Source organism: Acipenser ruthenus, chromosome 16 (assembly GCF_902713425.1).
Source record: "Acipenser ruthenus chromosome 16, fAciRut3.2 maternal haplotype, whole genome shotgun sequence".
Lineage (NCBI taxonomy): Eukaryota > Metazoa > Chordata > Actinopteri > Acipenseriformes > Acipenseridae > Acipenser > Acipenser ruthenus.
This window is the reverse complement of record NC_081204.1, coordinates 23,548,813-23,559,640: the sequence shown is the minus strand read 5'-3', so window position 1 is coordinate 23,559,640 and position 10,828 is coordinate 23,548,813. Positions and strand designations below refer to the sequence as shown.

The window sequence follows — 10,828 nt, the reverse complement described above, 5'->3', positions numbered from 1 at the left end:
CGATCCGATTGGCTGAAAGATCCTGAGCAGCATATACTTAATATCAGCCATGTTTCTTCAGAAACAAAGGGCTCAAAAAGTAAAATACTGGTTTTCTGACAGCAAATGAATACAGATTAACTAGTTTTATTTGTTTTGTTTGTTTCGAATTTGTATTTTCCTATTTTGAAATGGCTAACAGTTCCTTTGTTTCAATTACATTCCTTTGTAACAAAATATTATGTTGGAAGAAGAAAGAAAATATTATCTGTTTAAGGCAGTTTTTTTGTATTTATAACAGAATTTTAAGCTTGAGGTATTAGATAAACATGGTCCTTTTTTGGCCAATTTATATTGTATAAGCAATTGCACCAAATATATATTTATTATTATTGATGTTTGGGAATCACACTAAGATGTTAAGGAGACAAGTCGGTTTCAAAGGTGCTTGTTTTGAAATGACCGGTTGATTTAACCCATAGCATAATGTTTCCACTGCGTTAGACTATCACAGTAAATGGCCCGGGGGCCCCTTGTGATGTCATTCACTTGCTGTTATTGTGTGTGCTGCATAATCAATGGAACACTGTGTGGGTGGGGGTGGCTGCACAATCTCCATCTCTACCTTTCTCTTAAAGATATACACACACACACACGCACACACACATCAACTTCAAGATCTTCTGCATTGAAACAAAGCTGTACTGCAATGTGTATTTTTCAAGCTTTATAACTAGGAGTGGAGGGAGTGAGTGGAAAACTAAACAAAATGTTAGAACTAATTTTCACTTTGTGCATTCAATTTCACATCCAGTGAAACCTCTTGATTTAAGGCCAGTCAAGGGCTCAAATTGTGTCATTACCAGAGGCCCTACTGAAGGTCCAGAGAATACCCTAGGATCGTGATCTAGAAAGTTCTTAAGTTAGCCAACGTGTGTTGGTTAACGCTTTTGAACAGTTTAACCCTCCTAGGGACTGTGTGGTATAGTTTTCACGTTTGGTAGTTTACAGCAGGAGCGGGAGGAGAGGAGGGGGGAGAGGAGAGGGGAGGGGTGTTTAACAAAGGGTTTATACATTTTGGGCTTAATACTCAACGAGGTCAAAAGCAGCAAATGGGACTATAAAACAGTGCCCTTAAAGCTGAGAGATGCGCTTTGTATTGACTTTAAAACAAAGTTCAACTGTGGGTAAAACAGTTACAGGATCAATTCAATATTCTTATTAAAAATGTCTGGTTGTGTTTTTAGTAAAATCCTATGTGTTCCTGTCCAGGTTTTTTTTTATATCACTCTTCAAACTGTATCCAGTGTACTAGGGTCCATGTATTGTGTGTGAAACGCAGAGGGCTCTTGTTGCAGCCTGAGCCACTCCAGCACACGTCTATTTTACATTATTGGCCTTGTATGCGCATTGCTGAGATTCAAATAAATGCTAAGCGTTCTCTAGTGAATTTATGTTAAGCATGGAAAAAAAGTTTACATAGTTAACCACTACTTGCAGTACAGAAACCAGGACCAGGGGACACAGTTGGAAATCAAGTGAAGATAGACAAGGCAGAGTGAAAGAGACTCTTCTTCACACAGGGAGTGGTGAGGGTATGGAACGAGCTACATGCCCATGTTGTGTAAGAGAATCACTTGCATACTTTAAGACCCAACTTGACAAAGTTTTGAAAAGTTATAAAAATGATACAATAGACTGCTAAATACAAGCTGCTAGAAACCATATTCTGCCCTGTGGTGGTGCTACAAATTAAACAATGGAGTATATTAATCAAAATATAGAAGTATAGATATATTGAATGTTACTGAAAAGTACAATAATTGTAACTCTCTTCTGAGAATTGTAACTCTCTTCAGCCACCTATTGGTATTGTCAAGAAACAACAGAGGAAAAATCTAAAATCGTTGCAACTTGTTATAGGTGATATTTTTAAGCAATTTTCACTATTTGAAATGTGTTTCTTGATCTGAGTGAAAATTGCTGTTGAAAAGTTGACAGAAGGTTGCCTGGTCTTAAACAGGCTTACATTTAGCAATACATTTAGATACTTGTATTGGTATTTGTTTGTATATTTAACCCAGGGATTTACCATTGAGACCAAGGCCTCGTTTACAAGCGGGTCCTGGAAAACAATAAAGGACAAATACAAATACATGGCATAAATGGAAAGACATTGGTCAAGGCATGTCCATTAAACATGTGTCTAGTTTGCTTTTCGTCTACATCAGGGCTTCCCAACCCTGGTCCTGGGGATCCCATGTGTCTTCAGGGTTTCATTTCAACTGAGCTCTCAATTACTGAACTAGACCCAGGACTAGGGTTGGGAAGCCCTGTTTTACATACTTTATGACTGAGAATCTAAAGTTATGAATTAACCCCAAAATCATTTCAAGCATCTGAGAATCTTGACACACAATTCCTGTCTAAATCTTACTTAGATATATACCCCACGTGCTCGTTGTTTGGAGTGGGTGTTCGATGTTAAATCTATTACCAGTGCACAGTAATGGGATCGTCCCTGGATTCTGTAACCCCACAGGGACAGATTCCAGTTACTGACAGCAGCCAACAGACTCCCAGTGTTCAATCGATGCCAGAATAGAAATATCAATTGGATGCATTGAAGATTTCAGTGAAATTAGAGGCGGCTGTAGTTTCAATGACAGATAATGAGACATGGAAAAAGTTTCAAGCCCAAATAGATACTTGTCATTTTGGAGGTTCACTCCACCCCCATAGGCATCCCACTGACACCAGGCACTGCTATAGACACTGGCTGTATATTTACTCCTCAATACTATAGAATGCCTGGTTTTGATCTTTTCAATTCAATTCAATTATTTCTTATTTAAGCAGCATCAGAAACCATCTTATTCCCAGCCATGTCTTAGAAGACAGCAGCAATCAAACTATGCCAGTTAAATGACAATAAAGCACATTCTAAAACAGCTATCTGCAGCTGGAATTGTGTGGTTTGGTACCTGCAGCCATTACCTGAAACACCATTGTTAGACCATCTGAACTGTGCCTTTTACGCTATTATATTGGAATATTTATTTCAAAGGAACAGGTGTTTTCAAACCAGCATAATGGAAAGGGAAAGTGAAAAAAAACACCCCATATTCGGTCTTCTCGAACCCAGAAACTAAAATCTTATTTAGAAATCCCAATACATCACCAGTGTGGAGAGTTAATGTGGAGGTCTGCTCTGCAGTTTCGTCTCTGTCTGTACTCCTCTTGCCTCTTTGTGGAATGAACAGTCAGCTTTCCATTGGAGAGTAAGAATCTGGACCAGGCAAGGTCAACCTAGACACAGGCACCTTGATGGTGTTAAAAATTAACTTGCACATAGTGTGCAGTTCTGGGCATGATCAACACCACCCCCCCCCCCCCCCCCCCCCACCCCCCACCACAAAAATAAAAAACGTTATTAACAACCCTCTGTTTTTCTTTACACATTTGAGTGGTTTTCAGTTCAGTTCTCCAGTCATGTGAGGTCAGTGGTTACAATGAGGTATGACAGCAACCCTTTCAGTTTTGGAAATGTAGTCTCTGTGAAAATACAATGCCTACCTCACTCGTGTATCGCGGCAGTGCTGCCAGCACCTGTGAACACTATCCACTGTGCAGCCTTGCCCCTGCTGGTTCATCAGGTTTTACTGAGAGGTAAGAGTGATTGCTTTCCGAGCAGTGAGAACGGACCACCTGCTACCTAAATACTTTTTTCCACTGTGTTTTTGCATTATATAACAAATGATTAGAAATATGTGAATAGACAATATATCAGAGCCCATAGTGTAAAGCTTGCTCCGGTTTTCTGAAACTCTGTAATGGACCCCCTCCTAGAAGCTGATGAGTTAGTAATTCAGACACCTCCTGACCTCAGAGTGGCTCTTTAGTTGAATGGTAAGACGATTATCTTTAGCGATGTTTGCTGTTTGCATCCAGCCCCTGTCTTTATATTGAATTCAATGGGCTGTGATGCCAATTCATTAGCGGGCGTGGGGGGAAAAAACATATTGTTGACATCACGCCAGCACACAGCGTTCCAAATATTAATCACATGCCAGTGGGCTGCTGTATAAAAATATTGATCTTCCAACTACCATTCAGAAATGAATTCTCCATCACAAGGCTGAGGCCTTTGTAGTGAGTTTCTGTCAAATCAGTTTGAAAAATCCATTTTATTCAACTTAAAACACTTCTAAAATAGATTTTTTTTTTTTAAAAAAAGGTTTCAGACACTTGTTTATTTGTAAAAAAACGATTCCACAAACCTTTCTAATCCTAACCTTAAAAAAAGAAACCTTTGGTTATTCATAACTGTAATGTATAGATTAACAGCGATCCCAGCAGTCTAACCTGCTAGACTAGCCAGCGTGTTGTAATGTGCTGTACACATTCAAGTAATTACAGTTTACAAAATAATTCCAGAAATATTACCGGATTTGCACTTCCATTTGCTACACGGTCTCAAATGTGCAGTTCTGAAAAAAGCACTTCGTATTATAAACAGCTGTTTACATTTTAAGACATATCCGGTATTATTTTTAGTTAAAGAAAGTGAACCGTTTCTATGCCTTATTGTAAAGGTATCTGTTCCACTTGCACTTCCTGAGTCATTCTCAGCAGTGTCTTCTGGGGAAGCAGCTGGTTGGTTAAAAACAGGGAAGAAGCCACTGAAGGGGTGGAGACGGTTTCACCCACCAGGTGAAATGACAACAGTGCAACACCAACTGAAAGCATGGCTTGCAAAGAGAGATTGTTTTAACCAAGTGTAGCACCAGATAGGATGTGTCTGGTTCCCTTCCTGTTTATTAATAGCGGTCTCTAAAGAGAACTAATAGCTTTGGATGAAAGTACAGAAAATGCCCAGTACCTGGGCTGTGCGTGGCAGGCTAATGACTGGCTGTAATACTGATTAATGTCTCTGGTTGCCAATAGCAGTAGATCAAACTGTTGGAGTACATGCCAGTGACTAGCCTGGATGATAGATGGAGCCATGCCTCCTTGTTTTAATGGTGACTGTCCCCTGGAATCTCAAACATTGATACCTTCTCCCTTTCACATCAGCATTGGAAATGTAAATTCCTTGCTATCTGCTGCAGGGAGAACACTTTCTCGTTCCGACAGTGCTGTGTGCTGTGGATTTGGAAAAGCTATTTTCAATAATTTACAAGTGTTTCACGGGGCGATGGTGAGTAGCAAGTGTAGTGCTTCATGACAGCTCGGAGAGCGCCAGGATACTTGAAGGGAAATAAAGGGATAGAACAGGAGTCTTGCTCTCAGCGATGAGAACCTTATAGCCGAAGGCTGGTCCGACGACCCAAGACCCAAAAACACAGAGAGAATCCCCCACTCTGCGGAGAGCCGCTTATGTGGCAGCTTGGGAACGGAGCTACCCATAAGGGACTGAGGGGGCAGAGGACCCGACTCTCGGAGAACCGCTGCAGCTAAGCAACTACCGGAGCTACACACTGGGACTGAACGGACCTCCGAAGGAGATTCTTGAAAGGAAAACATTAGAGGGACTTGGGATCGTGGAACAGAGCTTACAGGAGTCCTGCAGCTAGAAAGAAGTAGAGAAATTAGTAAGAGATCAAAGGACTGCGAGACAGACTTCGCATTGACAGCTGAGAAGGAGGGAGTCTCTAGAAATTAGAATAGGGAAAGCGCACGAGCTGCGACAGGATAGTGTGGCCGGGGGTCCCCTTTGGCCCCACGCAGAACCTCCAGCTCGAAGGGCGTAGCTTAGGGAGGCCGGGGAAAGTGAGCTTCACTAACCCCCCAGAGGGGACTGGTGCAGGGCTGCTGAATCGGAAAGGAGGAGGGGAGGAGGTTGGGTACGAAAACAAACGCTAGAGAGAGTGGAAGTGGAAACAGGAGACATATATAGAAGAAGGAATTATTTAGAGCAGAGAAAGAGCCAATCAGAATGGACTCTCAATCTAAGCGGATTAAAGCGTGACAGTTATTTTCAGAACCTTTGATTTAACATTACAGCCACTTTCAACATCAAGTTAAGGCTCTAGCCGCTAGCCGTGTCATTGAACTTTTCCTCAACTGTTACCAGATGGTATTTAATGTGTGCCTTGTATCAATAAACTCAGTGATAAAATATATTTATAACAGAACCACGATAGCATTATTTATTTATTCATTCAAATACTTTACTTTTTTTATTTATTCAAATACTTTTCAAATAATTTAAACAGTATTTAGATCTGCCAGCAATGTTTCCCATAGAAAAATGTAATAAACCACATTACAGTGTGGAGTAGTGGTTAGGGCTCTGGACTCTTGACCGGATGGTTGTGGGTTGTACTGCTGTTGTACCCTTGAGCAAGGTACTTTACCTAGATTGCTTCAGTAAAAAAAAAAAAAAAAAAAACTGTATAAATGGGTAATTGTATGTAAAAATAATGTGATATCTGTATAATGTGAAATAATGTATAATGTGATATCTTGTAACAATTGTAAGTCACCCTGGATAAGGGCATCTGCTAAGAAATAAATTGAAAACATGGTAAACCATACAGTAGGAAATTCAAAAAGCTTTATTGTCCAATAAATAGAGCATAAAATGGAAATTTGTCTTCAGCTTACTCCACGGCACAGTACAAAAGAAACCTACAACAATGTACACACAGCATCAACAAATAACATTGTAAAGCCCAAAGAGGTATGGTAGAGCATGTTAAAAACATGGCAAACCATGGTAAACTATAGTATAACAATGGGAAAAGCATGCACTTCCATTTACTATGTAGGCCTCAAATGTGCAGTTTTGAAAGAAACATGTTATAGTCTGCCACTAGTATGTCTTTGTGATGGCATGTAAATGAGCAGCAGTATCTGTAGGGCTTTAGGACCATGGGGTTCCTAGGAGGTGTCCTGGTGCCCACAGTGCAGGTGCATTGTGGGCAGGAACCTTGGCTTCACCGCCTTGTTTGTTGAGGGCATGCATGTAGATTGACAGAGCTGACAATGTTAGGATAATTAAGCTCTGTCAATCATCTTTCCTGTTCTAAACAGGGTAATTAAGAAGCTACCAGTTATACAGTTTGAAATTAAAACACATGTTTGCTGGTGCATGTCTCAATTTAGAAATACTAAAAGAACCTTAAATTCAATGACAAGTGTTTTGACGACAAGTCTTGTTCAATGTCTTAAAAACTGAGATCTGCATAGTAAACTGAAGTTCATGGCATGTAAGATTTATTGAAATTATTCTTTAGATAAAATAACCCCTTTTATTTTGGGAATAGTTCCGATTTATTAGAATTACTATTTCTACATTTTGTATTAAATTATAAGAACATAAAAAAGTTTGCAAACGAGAGGAGGCCATTCGACCCATCTTGCTTGTTTGGTTCTTTGTTCACTAAATTATAATACATAATCGTTTATTTCAGTGAGAAACTATGACAGATGACTGCATTATTCTTTTTCAAGCCATCAGCCCCATTAAAACAGACACTAACTGGTTAGTACGAACCAACCGCACTGGCAAATTCTAAATCCATGAGAGAGCCCACGAAACAGGCTTGACTCAGCCCGATTTACAGCTCTCATTACAAGAACTGACTCAACCCTCCCTGTGCTGTAGATTGGAATTTAAATCGGAAATGAATGCATGGGGTGGAGGGGTGTCACAGCCCTCTTTCTTTTTTACAATATAAAACACAATTTTATGCAACAATATCAGGTCATGCACTGATTTGTATGTGGCTTTTACTTTAGGAGCAAATCATTTTCCATTAAAAAAGGGGGGTAGATGCTGCAGCAGGCTGTTTTGAACTAGCTCAGGCTACTTATATATAATGCATTTGATGGTCTCCGCTCCACATCACAAACCACCACACGACTCAGCAGCCTCTGCTTAAGAGAGGCCCAGGCAGGGGGTTCTCAGGTCAGGATCACCTCAGAGCTGTGAGGACACTTACTCTACACACCCATGGCTCAACATTGAGACTGGGAGCACAGCCAATCACAAAGCAGGGAGCTGCCAGGTGCATACATTATGCAGCATGCACTCACCCATAGCCAATCAGATCACTGCTTACATCACTGTAAACAACACAAGCAGACAGGAAGCAAATATGGAATTGTACATGGTTTTAGAATGAATAACACCAAACAACTGTATGGTGCTGCTTTTTGTCAATAAGGCAAAGTGTCCTTAGAGTCTTTGCTCGATAGACTTGGCTTGGAGAGAAGAAAGCAGCGCACCTGACTGTAGATAGTGCCATTGTCTCTCAACATTAATACACACTAAATTCACATGGACCACACTTCCAATTAAACTGTATGGACAGGTCAAAACCAGGACCTAGGATTTGAATAGCATAAACAAGATTAGTGCTAAACCTAGTATACCCTCTTCCTAATTCTAATAATATATAGAATAGAATAGAAATATACAGTATATAGTGCAAATGCTACTTCACAGTGTAAATCCTTCTTTAGTATTCAATAAATGGAAAACCTGAATACCTCAATGACTCTTAACAATTAAGCATACAGGATCATTATATCATGGATACAATGGATCTAGGAAGCCACACTGCATTTGAAAGCAGTTCAAATACACAAAAACAGACTAATGACAATCTCATTAAACACATTTCACAGTGGCACACAACGTGCTGAGGATCAAAAGGCTGTCCTTGTGAAAGACATTTTGAACAGACAGTGCCATTTTTAATTCCATCGAAATGATTTCACACTGTCTTTTACCGCACCAGCCAGGGATATGTTCCAAACTTCTTGAACAAAATGTCACCGAGCAAGAGTCCCAACTGCTGAAATACCAAATCATTTAGGCCCCAAATATTTTCAAAAAAGCAAATCCTCTTCCAGATATCTGGTGAGCTGTGGGAAGTTCAGTTGGATCTTCATCTAGAATTGACAAAGAAGGATTACTGACAGTCGTAAATGAGTTGAGGGTTCTTCATTATAGCAAAGCATGACACAGTGAAGGAATCGTTGAATAAATGTATTTTAACATAACATTAGTGTACATAGCATTTACCGCCAGTCTGTAGCTTTAGATTATACGGTCATAGTTTTTTTTTACAGCCGCCTCACCTTTCTATGATGTTTGCAATTATTCTGAATGCTTCTTATTGGAATTACTGAACTACAAGGCGTCAACAAGACACACGTATTTCTACTAAAGCAATGTGTTGGGAGCGACTCTGCACACCGTGGGCTTTGAAAGGTTAATAGAAAGAGTCAAGTGGAAATATAGCATGAACCTTACCTGTCTAAACTGTTTATTTCAAGTCTCCCTTGATTTCTGCCCACTTCTTATCAGAGCCAAACATCACCTTCCATCCAAGCGTGCACATCAGAAATGGCACCTGATCAGTACAATGTTCATATTGAGTGAATAAGGAAGGAAAACACCTCGCCCGCTATTTAAAAAAGCGCGCAGGGGGCTGGATGCTTTCGTGCACTTTCTGTGTTGATATCTCTGTTCCATATTCAGAGTTCAACCCTTACATTAAATAAATAGGCATAATTAATGAGGTTCAATGCAGTTATATGGCAGTATCATAACTTTTAATATCTATTTATTGTAAATGACTGTTTAGACAAAATGAATGTTGTATTTGTGCCGTGTGTAAGAGATATGTGGATATATTTATTTATTTTTTGCACTTTATTTGTTTACTTTAACATAGCCCACATCGAACTACACAATAAGAAACAAACAAAAAATATGTAATGGGATGTTTACTTAATAACATAGATAGTTTACAGCGCCTTTCACAACTACCTGAATACCTGAATGTCTATTGTCGCAAGTTGTAGGTTCTACTGCATTGATAAATTGTCATGGACAGCAAACACACAAATAAACACAACAATTATAACAGTTTAAACTCAGTAGGAATACATTCAAACCAACTACACTGTTCAACAGGTTAAAACTGCAAGCAATTTATATCGACAAAAAAGATTCCCGTTAGGAGTGCCAAGTCAGCTAATGAATTACTGTAATATTATGACTTTAATTTTTTTTTCTCATATCAGTCTAACTAATGTGTTTAAAACATGTCCCAAACGTATTTATTTGTACTTACCTTGTCACCTCTTGTATCGCCATTCCCCAATGTTAAATGTAATCGTTATCATCGTCTCTGCAAATGTACCACAGGATTACATAGAGAATGAGGAGAATAGTGAACAGAAATAAGGCGATGAAGATGGCTTTGGTGACAGGTGAAACCAAGGACTGCATGGCACAGCAGACAGGGCGAGTGACGCGTCAAATCAGGCAAGCGTGTCTCAGACACCACAGCAGGCTCTCTGCAGAACAACGAGACCGTACACGGATTTATACCCAGCCGGTTGCTCGCAGATTAATCACTAGCGCCACAGCGCCACGCAAGAAAATGAGTTTTATAAATAATAATAATAATAATAATAATAATAATAATAATAATAATAATAATAATAATAATACAGAATTCAGACAGGATTTACACAATGTTCTGGATTTTCCCAAACCTCATTTAATTGATATAGGCCAATTCAATGGGGCATGGATTATGAAATTAAACAGGAGTACGCTACTTACAGAAAGTGTGGTTTTATAGCATTTTTTTTTGTAACTTACTAGGTTAGTAACATACAGCCACACTGCCACAACTGTAAAATAAAAAATAGAGCTATCAGCAGTCATCATGATGAAAAATCTGATTACGGTGACATATCAACAGTATTAGAGTAGTGTAGAATAAGAATCAGCAATGAAAGAGTAGTTATGGATTAACTGTATTTACATTATTTTTGTCTTGCTATTAACAAAATGCGTCAAAACCACGTAGTACCAACA

General features: G+C 39.3%; 1 long non-coding RNA gene across 1 annotated transcript; it reads right to left on the bottom strand.

Moving 5' to 3' along the window:
* Window positions 1-6,553: 6,553 nt before the first annotated feature.
* Window positions 6,554-10,278, bottom strand: LOC117411799 (uncharacterized). The gene is made up of 3 exons (XR_004545856.3): window positions 10,074-10,278; window positions 9,248-9,347; window positions 6,554-8,883 (listed from the first exon to the last, which is right to left on the bottom strand). It is a non-coding gene; the product is annotated as an uncharacterized LOC117411799 (long non-coding RNA).
* Window positions 10,279-10,828: the final 550 nt, after the last annotated feature.